This window comes from Fukomys damarensis, unplaced genomic scaffold, assembly GCF_012274545.1.
Source record: "Fukomys damarensis isolate Sample0158 unplaced genomic scaffold, DMR_v1.0_HiC HiC_scaffold_22, whole genome shotgun sequence".
NCBI classification, from domain to species: Eukaryota; Metazoa; Chordata; class Mammalia; order Rodentia; family Bathyergidae; genus Fukomys; species Fukomys damarensis.
The window spans coordinates 28125049-28137201 of NW_022900934.1; the positions used below are offsets into that span (position 1 = coordinate 28125049).

At 47.0% G+C, this 12153-nt stretch overlaps 1 long non-coding RNA gene across 2 annotated transcripts in view; it reads left to right on the forward strand.

Moving 5' to 3' along the window:
• Window positions 1–11301, forward strand: part of LOC104854428 — a 24279-nt gene extending 12978 nt beyond the window's left edge. The window contains exons 3-4 of one of the 2 annotated variants that reach the window (XR_004518487.1): window positions 10925–11024; window positions 11125–11301. This is a non-coding gene — a long non-coding RNA (uncharacterized LOC104854428). Of the gene's footprint in view, window positions 1–2554; window positions 2853–10924; window positions 11025–11124 lie in introns of those variants that run through there. The other variant, XR_778086.1, reaches the window with a different exon arrangement.
• The last annotated feature ends 852 nt before the right edge of the window (window positions 11302–12153 follow it).

A 12153-nucleotide genomic window follows, 5' to 3' on the forward strand; every position in this document is an offset into this window, starting at 1 on the left:
TGCAGAACCTGGAAAAGCTGTTGCTGGTATCGATGTATAACATACTATTACTAGTCTTTTTATATAACTATAAATATATATATACATATATATATAAATTGAATTTTGGGAAACTTTAAAGGCACTGCCAACTTTGGAAAAAGTCATCCCAATTTACTGTGTTGAGTTGGCATTGTACAGAAATGGACAGCCATATTGGCCTAGAAATGTTAATTTTTTTATTTTTATTTTTTTCAATGTGTACAGGGGTAACACATCGTACTAAATATGTAAGGTCATATCTACGTGAGTTTGATTACAGAAACTAATAAAGTATCCTCTAAATAATGAAAAAAACAATAAGTTAAGACTATAAGAGCAAGAAGCAATTTAAATATGTTCAGGGACCATTTTCATCTCCATAATGAAGGATTATTTTAATGTTATATCATTTCCTTTTCTCTTTTACTTTCCTTTTTAGTTTTATTTTAGGATTCCCTATTTTTAATGTTCATAGAGAGATTTCTTTAACTGAAATACCGAATAGTTTCTCTGGTGTAGAAAACTATAATAGTACACAGGATCCTAACGAGATAATTAATAATGTGAAATAGGAAGTAAAGGGCTAAAGGTGTAGGGAAAGTGGGATGGGTGGGGGAAAGGTAATAAGGGAGAGGAAAAAAATATGAGAAACTGAAAAAATGGAAATAAAGTGTGTGTAAATGGGGAGGGGAGGAGGAGGTGAAGGGAGGGCAGGGACAAGGGGAAAAATGAGAATCAAGACCTATTATGTAAAGGTACAGAATCCCAATGATGAATGTAACTTTATTGTATACCTAGATTGTACCAATAAACTCAATAAAAAGAAAAAAAAAAAAGAAGCAACCAGCATAATGACGACAACTTACAGAATGAGAAAAAAATTTTGACAGGCATTCCTCAGAGGACTCATATCTAGAATATGTAAAGAATTCAAACAAATTAGATCCGAAAATAAAAGGCCTAGTTTAAAAAATGAGAAATTTAAATGAATAGGCACAACATAGAACAAAAAAGTATATAAATGACACACCCATAAATACAATAAATGCCAATAAATGCTCAACATCACTGGCCATTAGTGAAATGCAAATTATAACCACACTGAGGCCCCATCTTACCACAGAAAGAATGAAGAAATCAAAGAATAAATTTTTGAGATCTACAGAGGAACCCTTCTACATTTTGATAGGAATGTAAACGAGTACAACCACCATGGAAGTAAGTTAGTATGAAGATTCTGCCACAAGCTGAAATGATAAATTTCATTTTATCCAGCCATTCTCTTTCTAGGTATCTTCTCAAGTAAGTTAAAGACATCACATGATAGTGACACAATATGGCAGCATAATTCATAACTGGATCTTGGAAATGTCCTATATGTCCATCTCCAGATGAATGGATTAAAAAGTGATATGCACATACTGTGGAGTACTATTCTGCCATAAAGAAAGATAAACTTGAGTTGTTATAAAAAATGAAAGTACCTTGAGACTATAATGTTACGTGAACTGTAAATCAGACAAATGATTTTCAGTATCTCATGGCTTCTCCTATGAGAAACCCACAGTGTAAATAAAGAACAAAGTGTGATAGATAATAGTAAGTATGGATTTAGGTTTAGATAGAGGGAGGGAGAAAAAGAATGAAAAATGATGTATTATGTACAGGTAGCACCTCCCCATAGGGAAATTAAACACTGTATTACAAAAATGTACTAGTAAATAAAAAGACAAAATGCATGAACCATTTTTTTAAAAAAAGAAACAAAAATGTGGCCCAAAGTTTAAAAGTTCTGTTCTTCTAAATGTACTATTAGGCAGATGCAAAGATAAGCTACATTTTGGGGGAAGATACTTGCAAAATCTGTATCTAATGAAAGATTTATATCCAGAGTGCATACACAGAGGTTTTCAAAGGCTAAAATAATAGAAAAAATTCAATTTTTTAAAATAAAGAAAAGAATATAAAAAGATAATAGACCCAACATAGATACTGACAGAGAATATGTACATGAAAAAAGCAGTACGAATTAAAACCACCATGGGAGACCACTACTCAGACACTAACATGCTAAAATTTAAAATAACTGGTAATATCCAGTGCTGGTGAAGAATTTGAGAAGACCAGCAATTTTTTAATGATGTTAAGCATATATTTATCATATGACCCAGCTCTCCTACTCTTAGATATCATTCCAAAAGAAATAAAAATTGCACTCACAAACAAACTATATGCAAATCTTTATAGGACCTTTTCATATAATCACAAAAAGCTGGGATCAATCACCTACCAATAAGGGACCTGGAAGTAAATTTAACCAAGAGAAATCTGACATGAATCTCCTTGGGCAACTTCGACGGAGGGCCAAAATTTTCAGTCTTATTAAAAGTATGATTTAGATAGGATTTCCTTGTCTCCATTCTATTTGTCTTTTATTTCTACTATCCCCCCTCACCTTGCACCCAGACTTTGATGTCTTATTCTTAAGCAGGTGTAGAAGGCCTAGTGATCTGTCTTTTCATGACTGTTTCAGACCAAGGAGGGGAATTGATCTTCCAGCCAGGGATCAAAAGCCTCACCCTGACTGACCTAAAGGAAACAAAGGAAGATGGAGTTTTTGTTTTTGATGAACCATAATCTTTATATAGTCTGAAAAAGAGAACAACATCACTGATGCTTATGCTTTATTTTTTGAACTTGTTAAATAAACCAGAGCCAGAAAGTAACAGAATATTGATGAATAAGGACTTAAAAATAGCAGAAGTCAGTGTCATTTACCTGAGAGGTACTTTAAAGTACATTCAAATAGCAGAATGGGAATACACTAAGAGGGGCAGAAGGACACATTTGGTTAGTAGTTTAGTGGTACTGGACAAGCACACATGTATTTGTCAAGGTCAGTTCAGGCCCCTCAGGCACTACTCTTGGGGTCATGTGCAGAATCTCTTAGCTCCTTTAGTTTTTTGTGTAACAGCTATGTCATCTGCCTGGATGGGTCATGACATGACTTCCTATGGAAGCACAGGTCATTCCCCTCATTAGCAAAATGTACCCTGGCTGACTTTTGTCCTCTGTGGTCCAACAGTATCCCTGTGTGGGGGGTTAGGTGACTCGCTGGAGTTGTAGGGTCTTTTAAGAGGGGTCCCATCATGCTTGGTCCTGGATTACCTTGGAAGGCAAGGGCCAAAATATTGGCTATCCTCTTAGCCAAATACCTTTGTTAGCCTTGGTCTCAAACTTGGTTGTTGGATACCCAGAAGATCAGCTATACCTGTCTTGACGTATGAATGATAGGCTTATACTATTAAATGTTTTTAAAATATTGGATACTTTGAGGTATTTTTCATTTGGTGGCAGTTGTGGGGAGAGAGAAAGGGAAAAGGTGAAGAGGAGAAAGGGTGAAGAGGAGGAGGTGGCTGAAGACTGAGGTGGAGACCTGGCAGGGCCCCCAGGTTCTGTCCTGGGGATGCCGTGCTATGCTGTGTGAGCAGTAGTAGGGGACAGGGCATGCTTGCCCTCCTGGTGGCCATCAGGACCACAGGTGCTCTGGATGAGGCCAACCAAGGCTACATGGTCAGAGATGGCCCCCACTGTCACAGGGCCGCCACCACTAGGCCTGCTCTGCCTTTAGCAGCTGCCTCTCCTGCCCAGTGCAGGTGTGCTGCACAGTCCACTTCTGTCCAGTGCCCCTGCACCATACACAGGCGGTGTGGACCTCAGACTGGAATGGGCTGAGCAGGGAGAGGACAGAGGGCCCATGCTCCAGGCTCCTGCATGCTGGGCTGCATGAGGCAGGAAGTCACACAGTGAAAATGCAGACAAGAAATCCAACATTCATTTGTCTATCAAAAAGAAAAACATTGCTTGAGGAGCTCAGCTCCTCAGCAGCAAAGCAGCCCTTGAAAAGAAAATGTTATCTTACACCTGGGGTTAACAGGGCTCCTGGCAAGGAGGAATTTAAGTTTTCAGTGTTAAATCCTTGACACAGTTCCTTTCTCAGTCTTTGTGCTTAGAAAATGTGTGATGAATAAATAAATGAACTATGTGTAATTAAAGAAACTTCTATTGAGCACTTATATATCTAAACCCTGAGGGTTACTCTTACTCTTCCTTTTACAGATTGGAAACTGAGGCACTGAGTTAAGTACAGGATTTTCCTACAGCTTGTAGATGGCTGGGTGTGGAGATGACATTTGGGGCCTTTCTGTCTGCTCTGACACACCTCACTTCCTAGCCTCCACCCTAGGCGAGAGATGTCAGGACCGACCCAATCCAGCTGACCCTCCCCATTTGATCATGTTCCTTTATTCTGAGGAGTGGGATCCTGACCAGACAAGAAGGGGAGAAATGACTCTGCTGGGCCAGCATTGGGAGACTCCACAGCTGGGGCTGAGAAGCAGCCGGACAGGAGTTCCCTGCCCAGATGGCTTCTTCCTTGAAGAGTTGGGTGGGTGTCTGCCTACCTTGTGGGTGGCAGGTTGGATGGGCAGACAGGACTGTGAGTGACGCTTGAGGTTGTAAGGTAAGTAGGGGAGACAGTAGGAAGAGTAGGGCTGAGTCTGTGATCCAGGGTCTGGAAGCTTAGGAGCTCTGGAAATCCTGGGCCATGCACCCCACATGGGGCTTCCCATCCAGGCCTTTGCACACACCGTTCCTCGATGAGGGACTGCTCTCCACCTTCCTGTTCATGACCCCTGGTCCTTTGGTTCTGAACTTCCTTCTGGTCCTGGAGGAGGAGCTTTCTGCTCCATGGGCTGTGGGTGGACTTGCTGTCTTCCTCCTGGACCCTGTCCTCTGTGGAAGGCCTTTCACACCATCAAAAGTGACAGAAGTGACTTGTCTACAGTGAGCGCTCAAGGGATGAGGATGGTATTTTTATCTTTGTCACCCCTGCACAGGCCCAGAAATACAGCAGGAAATTCATGCATATTTGCTAAAGAGAAGAATACATGAGACTCGTGGATTTTAGTAACTTGAACATGAGACTCAGTTTCCTCTTCTGAGAGGTAGCTCTCAGGGTTGCTGTCAGGTGGCAAGAGCTCAAAGATGTGAAAGTGGAGGCTCATTGGAGGAAGTTATACAGGTTTCTAAGATCTAGATTGAGAAGCTAAGTTAAAGGGAGTGAAACACTGAATTTAAGACTCCTGGCAATGCCCAACACGCATAAGTGCCCAGTACATGTAAGACATTATCATCATGGTCATCACTATTAATTTTTATTGTTACTAGAATGCACATTTCCAAGGCAGAAGGATCACACAGGATGAATGATAGTTTCTGTAAGTTGAAATACAGAATTGTGACCCTCATCACCTGGGACAGGATGTCTGGGCAAGAAGTCATGTGGTGACTTTTCTGGAACACTGTGCTTCAGTCCTCTGAGTCACGAAGGGCCTAGGCACGTGACTTTTTTTTTTTTTTTCCTGAAGCTATTGTGACAACAGTCTGTTCAGTCAGAGACATGAAGCAGCCTCTGAGGGCCCTCCAGGAGGACAGAGACAACAGGCCACCAATTGGGCTGGCCACTGCCAGGTTCCTGGTCTAGCAGCTCTTTCTGGTGGTAGAATATGGGAAATGCAAGCAACAGTGGCACAGGGTTGGGAAATCTGCAAGGGCCTGAGTTTGGACCAACTGGAATGGAATGCAGGAGTGGGTAAGAAGGAGTTGTTAGAGATCCTTCAGGTCCAGGGGCCCAGCTGCTGTCCTCTTCCATTTTAAAAGTGGCGAGAGTGGCCAGAGGGACCCAGGAGCCTCTGGGCCTCTCCCTGACTTCACTCTTTGGTTGTGTGACCCTGGCTATTAGGGAGCCTCTCCTGAATTCTCCAACCCTGGCCCAGAGGAGGCGACTAGGAAATGACCACCTGACACTGGAGGGCTCCTGTCCAGGAAGGCAAGAGATGCTGAGTGGGAAAAGAGGGCAGCCTACGGTAGAATCTGCTGGATAAAAAAAAAAATAGCGTACACACCAAGTACAGGGCTATTTCAAATCATGTTTACCTTAGTAATGCAAAGGCAAACACAGGAAGAAGGATAACAGGATGAGAGAGTGGAGAAAGACCTTCTTTTCAGAAAGAAGCTTCCTAAGCAGAGTGTGCTAAGTCAGTTGGACAGCTCCTCCCTACTTCCAAACTGGACTTCTAGGAACACTAAAAATGCAAAATAAACATTTTTCTAAAAAGTCTGCCATTGCTGAGTAAATGATTTTGCCTGTGCTTTGCTTATTCATATAAGAACAAGACAAAGAAGACAGTTTGAAATTCGTTTTCAGAATCCCCACCTGTACACATGAGTGATTTCCCCCTCTCATTTCCAATACTCCCCTAAATTCCTCTTTTTGTACCCTATCTCATTTTCAAATTTGTGAGACAAAGGAGCTTGCTTTGTACAGAATTAACTATTTCAGTTGCAGCCCTCAAATCTAGCCCCCAGCACTCCCGGCTGAAGTCATCCAGGAGGCTCCCTGAGCCCATCCCAGCTTGTCCTGGGATGATCAAGTTTGCTTTCATTGCCTGTTTCTCAGTCTACTCAGTTAGGTCTGGATGGAGCTCTGGATATGAACTATTTTTTTAAATCCCCCAGAATTTGTTGCTGGGCCTCCCAGATGTGGGCAATGCATTTAATCCAGCCTTGCTTCCTCTTCACCCATCCAATGAGGAAACTGAGGCCCAGAAAGGGGAAATCATTAGTCTGGACTGTGCTGCTGGCAGGTGCAAAATGGGACTCACACCTGTGCCTCCCAAGGCTGAGATCACCTGCCAGCCACCCAGGGTGCTCCTTCCTGTGGCTCCTTGGTACAGTGCACCCCCGAGGGGGCCTGGCCCCTGGCCACTTCTATGACCCAAGAGGCAGAAGGTGCTGGGGCAGGCACAGTGCTGCCCTCTTCTGCCTTTGGCTGAGTTCCACTCTGCAGGGGCCTGAAGGGTTCCCCATACTTCTAACCCCTCTCTCTCCATGTACTTTATCCCTGCCCTGAGACACCCTCTCCATTTCCTCTCAGCTGAGATGTGCTGAGCAGAGCAGTTACCAGGCAAAAGCCCTATGCAAACTTGGTGAGTCCCTACCTTCCCAGGGCTCAGTTTCACCACAAGTAAAATGGTGATGTGCTTGGTGGAGAATGGAGTGGCTTGGCAACTTTGGCGGCCTCTTTTGGGATGAGCCATTTATTGCCAGGGGATGACAGCCCCACCTGAAGCAACATTTAGTTCTCCAAGTTTGGGAGCTTCCCAAGGTCAGCCTGGGAAGACAGGGTATGGAATTACAAGAGGGAAACAGGTGGGGGAGGCTGGGGATGATGGACCTGGCGGCCCTAGGGCCCTACCATGGCTCTTGCAATGCCCTCTGAGGCAAGGTGTTGAGGCTGAGCCTCAAAAGGCCTTCAAACCTCTTCCAATGTGGCTCTTGGAGAGCTGGTGGCTGAAGAGATAGCCCCTGGAGACGGGACACAGGACAAAGAGCTCAGAGCCAGGTTCAGAAAGAGGGTGGCAACTCACCCTGCCATTCCTGGGCCACCCCTGTAAAAGCTTGTCTGCAAGGGTGGAGTCAGAATAGATCAGGGAAGATGCATGAAAAGATGTTTGCTTTAAGGAACAGAGAGAGCCACGGGGGAGGCACAGGCTCAAGATCTCTCTAAAGGGTGTGTGTGTGTGTATGTATGTATGTGTGTGTGTGTGTGTGTGTGTGTGTGTGTTACATACATGGGGGGTTGTTGAGAGAGATACAGACAAAGTAGAGAAAAGAGGAAAGATGAAAGAAAAACAGGTAAAAGGTAAGAGAAAGATGAGGACATATAAAAGGAGATTGGAAAGGAGGGAGAAAGGAGAGGAAAATGGAAATGGAGAAATTAAATATAGGAGGGAAAAATGAAATGTTGGTTGCCACAGAGGAAGAGGTGAGAGAAAGAGAGAAGCACAGATAGGAAAAAGAGGGAAGGAATTGGGGAGGGGAGGTTCCAATTACAGCGAGCAAGGGTCAGGGAGCAGAATGGAGTGTGGTCACTGCAGGCCAGGATGGCGAGACCTCCCATCTGGCCTGCGCTCCAGCTTTCTGTCCTTTCGTTGACGCCGGTCCTTCTGGCCTTTCTTCTGGCGGGTGTTTCTCTCTGCAAAGGGAGCACAGGGCCTTGGTTCTGGGGCTGAAGGGCCACGGGAGTCTTGAAGGACAAGGGTGCCCACCCGTATACCCACAGGGGGGCCCAGAACAACTTGGGGCTCTGGCCTTGTCAACAGCATGGGTTAGACTGTGGGCTGCAGGAATGGTGCCCCACATTGAGCCTTTCTCTGTGGTTCTTTAGGGGCAGGGAGGGAGAGCCTGTGTTGGACCTATCTGGCCTGAGGTTCACAGGAGCCCCCAGTCTGGATTTAGGGTGACCCTCCATGTGCATTCACCACCCTCAACAAAGCCCTGTGCTGAGGCCCTGCCAATACACCTCTCCTCCCACCATAGCAGGCTCTGACCCCAGAAACAGGACAGCAACAGTTTTTAGCATTTAGCTGCCACACACCACAGCCTAGACACCCAAAGGCTTTAGGGTGTGGAACTCCCTACAGTCCCTGCCTGCATTTGGCAGGCATATAGGGATCTCACCATTCCCCTATGGAGATGAGGGCTGCCTATAAAAAACAAGGCCAGCTTTGCATCTAGATCCCTGTGGAGGGGAGCGAATTTCTACACAGACATCTCATCAGTCCCTCCTCTCGGATCAGGTGACCAAAGCCTGGCCAGGGGACCAGCTTGCTGTGACACATTCTGAGTGGAGTTTCTGGACTCCATCCTTCTGGGTGGCACACACGGACTGAGGGGACACCATGGCCAGTGGCCAGGTGGGCGGGAGGTGTAGTCCCAGCAGGCTCTCTTTAAGAGCAAAAGACATTGATGGTCTCTGCTCCATCTCTTCTGGTCACAGCCCTCCTGGCCTGCTGTGTTTCCTCCTTGGCTTTGGAGGCCCCATTGCTGGCCACTCCGGGCCTCCCCTGGCCCCCTCCACACCACGTCCTGATATGCTCTCCTAGCCTTTGTCATTGTTATTATTGATAGGTGAGGATAGCCAGGAATGGTTGGGAGCAAGACAAGTCCAACATTTCTGGCTACACAGCATCTCCACATTGAGGCCATTTTCATACAGTGATTGGCCCCGACAGTCCCCAGGGAGCTGTGTGCCCACTGGAGCACAGCAAAATGGGCTGATGGAGCCAGTCCTCAAGGCTCAGAGCAATGGTGAGGATCTTAGAGTCTGGCAGCCAAGCGTTATTTCTTGAGTGCCAACTATGCTCTAGCCCAACTCCTCTCCACATAGAGCAGACTCAGGGTCACCCTCAGACCAAGTTTCCACCTTTAAGCCTCCCCACACCCACTCCAAGCCCCAAGGAGACACCAAAGTCAGGATCCTACTCTCAGCTCTGAGGCTGACTGTGTGGACCTAAGGAGAGGGTGGCATCTGGGGACAGGTGTGGTGCTGCCTGAGCCTGCACAGCCAGTTTGAATGTGCAGTGTGAGTGGTGAGTGACTTTGTTTCCTTATCCATCCCCTACGCCAGCCTGCTAGCTGCCCATGTACCCAGCCAGCCAGCCATTTCCCACCCATCCACCTACACACTCACCTGTCTAATCACCTACCCACCCACTGACCTGACCACCGTCCATCTGCCCTCTCACCCACTACCCGTTTAGTTGCCCAGGGAAAGTCAGTGGGACACTTACTACCATATGTGCCAAACACTAGAGAGACAGCCAGGGACAAGCAAAGACCTTTCTCTCCTTGGAGACCACATCCTGTCAACCAGGGGCAGGATCGTCAAGGACAGTGTGACTGCTGTGCTGTAACTGATGCACAGTGACTCTGGGGGCAGGAAACTCAGACAATCTCTCTGCACCTGTGTATGAGGCATCTGAGCTGAGCCCAGGTGATGCCAGGAGCCACATGGGGCTGTGAGGACTCCAGGAACTGGACGTGAAAGTGCTCAGCACAGAGCCAGTGCCTGGCCAGCCCCTGATGAGCACCTGCAGCTGCTGCCTCTATGAGCATCCTCATCATCACCGCTGCTGTCGTCTAGGGGAGAGGCTTCCTCTCTGGATCCCTAACAACCAGGGCCCCCCAGCTCTCAGAGGGTGGCTACCATAGGAAGGGCTGCAGAGGACTGTGTCTGTCTGTCTGTCCCTGGGTCTGGGATCTCTTGGTTTCTCATTCATCTCAACCTCCCTCTCTGATCCCAACTGCCAGATGTAATTTTCAGAGGTTCCATCTCTGTTCTCTGCTCTCCCAAGCCTGAGATCACATGTCCTTCTGAAAAGGTGATGTCCATGGGCTTGAACCCTCTTCCACATGTCCTAGCTATGTGTCCAGGTGACATGGCTTCAGGGGTCTCAGCCTTGACCATGATTTTAGACTCTTTGCATAATACAAGTTTACCCCTCCCTGGCTGTGTGACCTTTGGGCAAGTGACTCAAGCTCTCTGGGCCTCCTTCTCCTCTCCTTTAAATGTTTATAATAATAATAATTATTATTATTATAATAGATACCTATTTCATGCCATCATTATGCAGAAAAGAATCTAGTGGCCCAGCACATAGTACATGCACAGTTAACACTGCTAATTTTTACAACTATTCTCTGCCACATCTTACCAGTTACACTTGGTGGCCTATCTCCTGTTTGAACCAACGGTTTTTAACCCCAGGGTTGTTTTGGAAATCTGTGCAGTGGTCTGGATTGCCACACGAAGGGGGCCACTTGGCACTCAGTGGACTGGAGCTGAGACCACTGCATGTGAGAGTCCCCACAAAGACCAGCTGACCCTGGTCCATCACATTCTATCATTTCCTGGCCCAGCTTCATGTAGCTGAAAGCTGAGCTCTACCCTGTGGTGATGACAAAGGATTTGAATATTTTCACTCCCTGACCATTCCAGGCCTGCAGTGTGGCACCAAGCAAGAGAGCAGATAGACTTCAGTCACGATCAGTCACCACTGAGGAAGCAACGTGGCAAGGAGGCCAGACAAGGACACAAGGTGCTGACCAGGCTGTAGGTGTCCCTGTGACCCCGCCTAAGAGTGTGTGGTGGCAGAGCGTTCCATGTTAACTTCCTTCTCTTTCTCTATTCCATGACAGGGCCCTATGCTGAATGTTTTAAAGGACCTGTGCCCGTGCGTTACATGTCCCATGGATTTTGCTTCAGCTTGGCAGGCAGCATGTTCCAAAGTGCTGATAAGAGAAGAGGAGGTCAGCCTGGAAGGGCTGAGGACTCTGAACAGTCTGTCTTCCTCGGTCTCTTGGAATTGACCCATAAGCAAGACAAGCTCACCCTTGTGAAGGTGTGGTGTAGGGGGACTCGGGATTGTTCCTGGGGGCAGAATCCCTAGGACAATAGGAGCCCCTGAAGCCCCACATGCCACCTTTGCTCACCTCCAGGGCAGGGCCTCTGGATGGGACATTTCCTGGACTCGGACTGCACCTGGCAGGTGGCCTCCTCCTCCGGCCCAGCCAGCCCAGCTTTGCGCATGCGGGTCTCCAGGCCCCAGGTGGCACCGCAGGTCTTCCCGTCATGTGTGCAGGGGCTCCAGCTGCCCCAGGGTCCCAGCTTACATTCCTCTGTGGGGCGAGGAAGCAAGATGGACAGACAGACCAGTTAGCTGGCAGTGAACACCTTCAGTCCAAGGGTAGGGATTGGGCATTTGAAGGGACACTCAATCTCTTACTGGGGACAGAAGGAAACACATTTGAAATCAGTTCCCAAGAGCCCAGGATGGGCATCATGCTACAGTGGGCACAGACTGCCATGGGCAGAAGCCAGCTGGTGACTACCCAGCTTTAAGGGGCAGGTTTTCTGCAGGAGGCGACCCATGCATGAGCCAACCTGACAATGAAGAGGACTTCACAGTAGGAGAGGAAAGCAGTTCTAGGCGCTGTGACCGCCCAAGTGGGGGTGAAGGTTCAGGAGGGGAGGGGCAGGAGATGAGGCTGAAGATCTTCTGGGAGGTCCCTGGGCAGCAGGCAAAACTTTTAAACTTGATCTCTGATCAGCCACAGAAGGCAGGAGCTACCCACTGCTGCTGGGGAGGAAAACGAAGTCTAGGGCTTGCAGTCCTTAGTACAGGTGAATTTTCACTTTTGTAAGTAAGTAAGTAATATATATATATA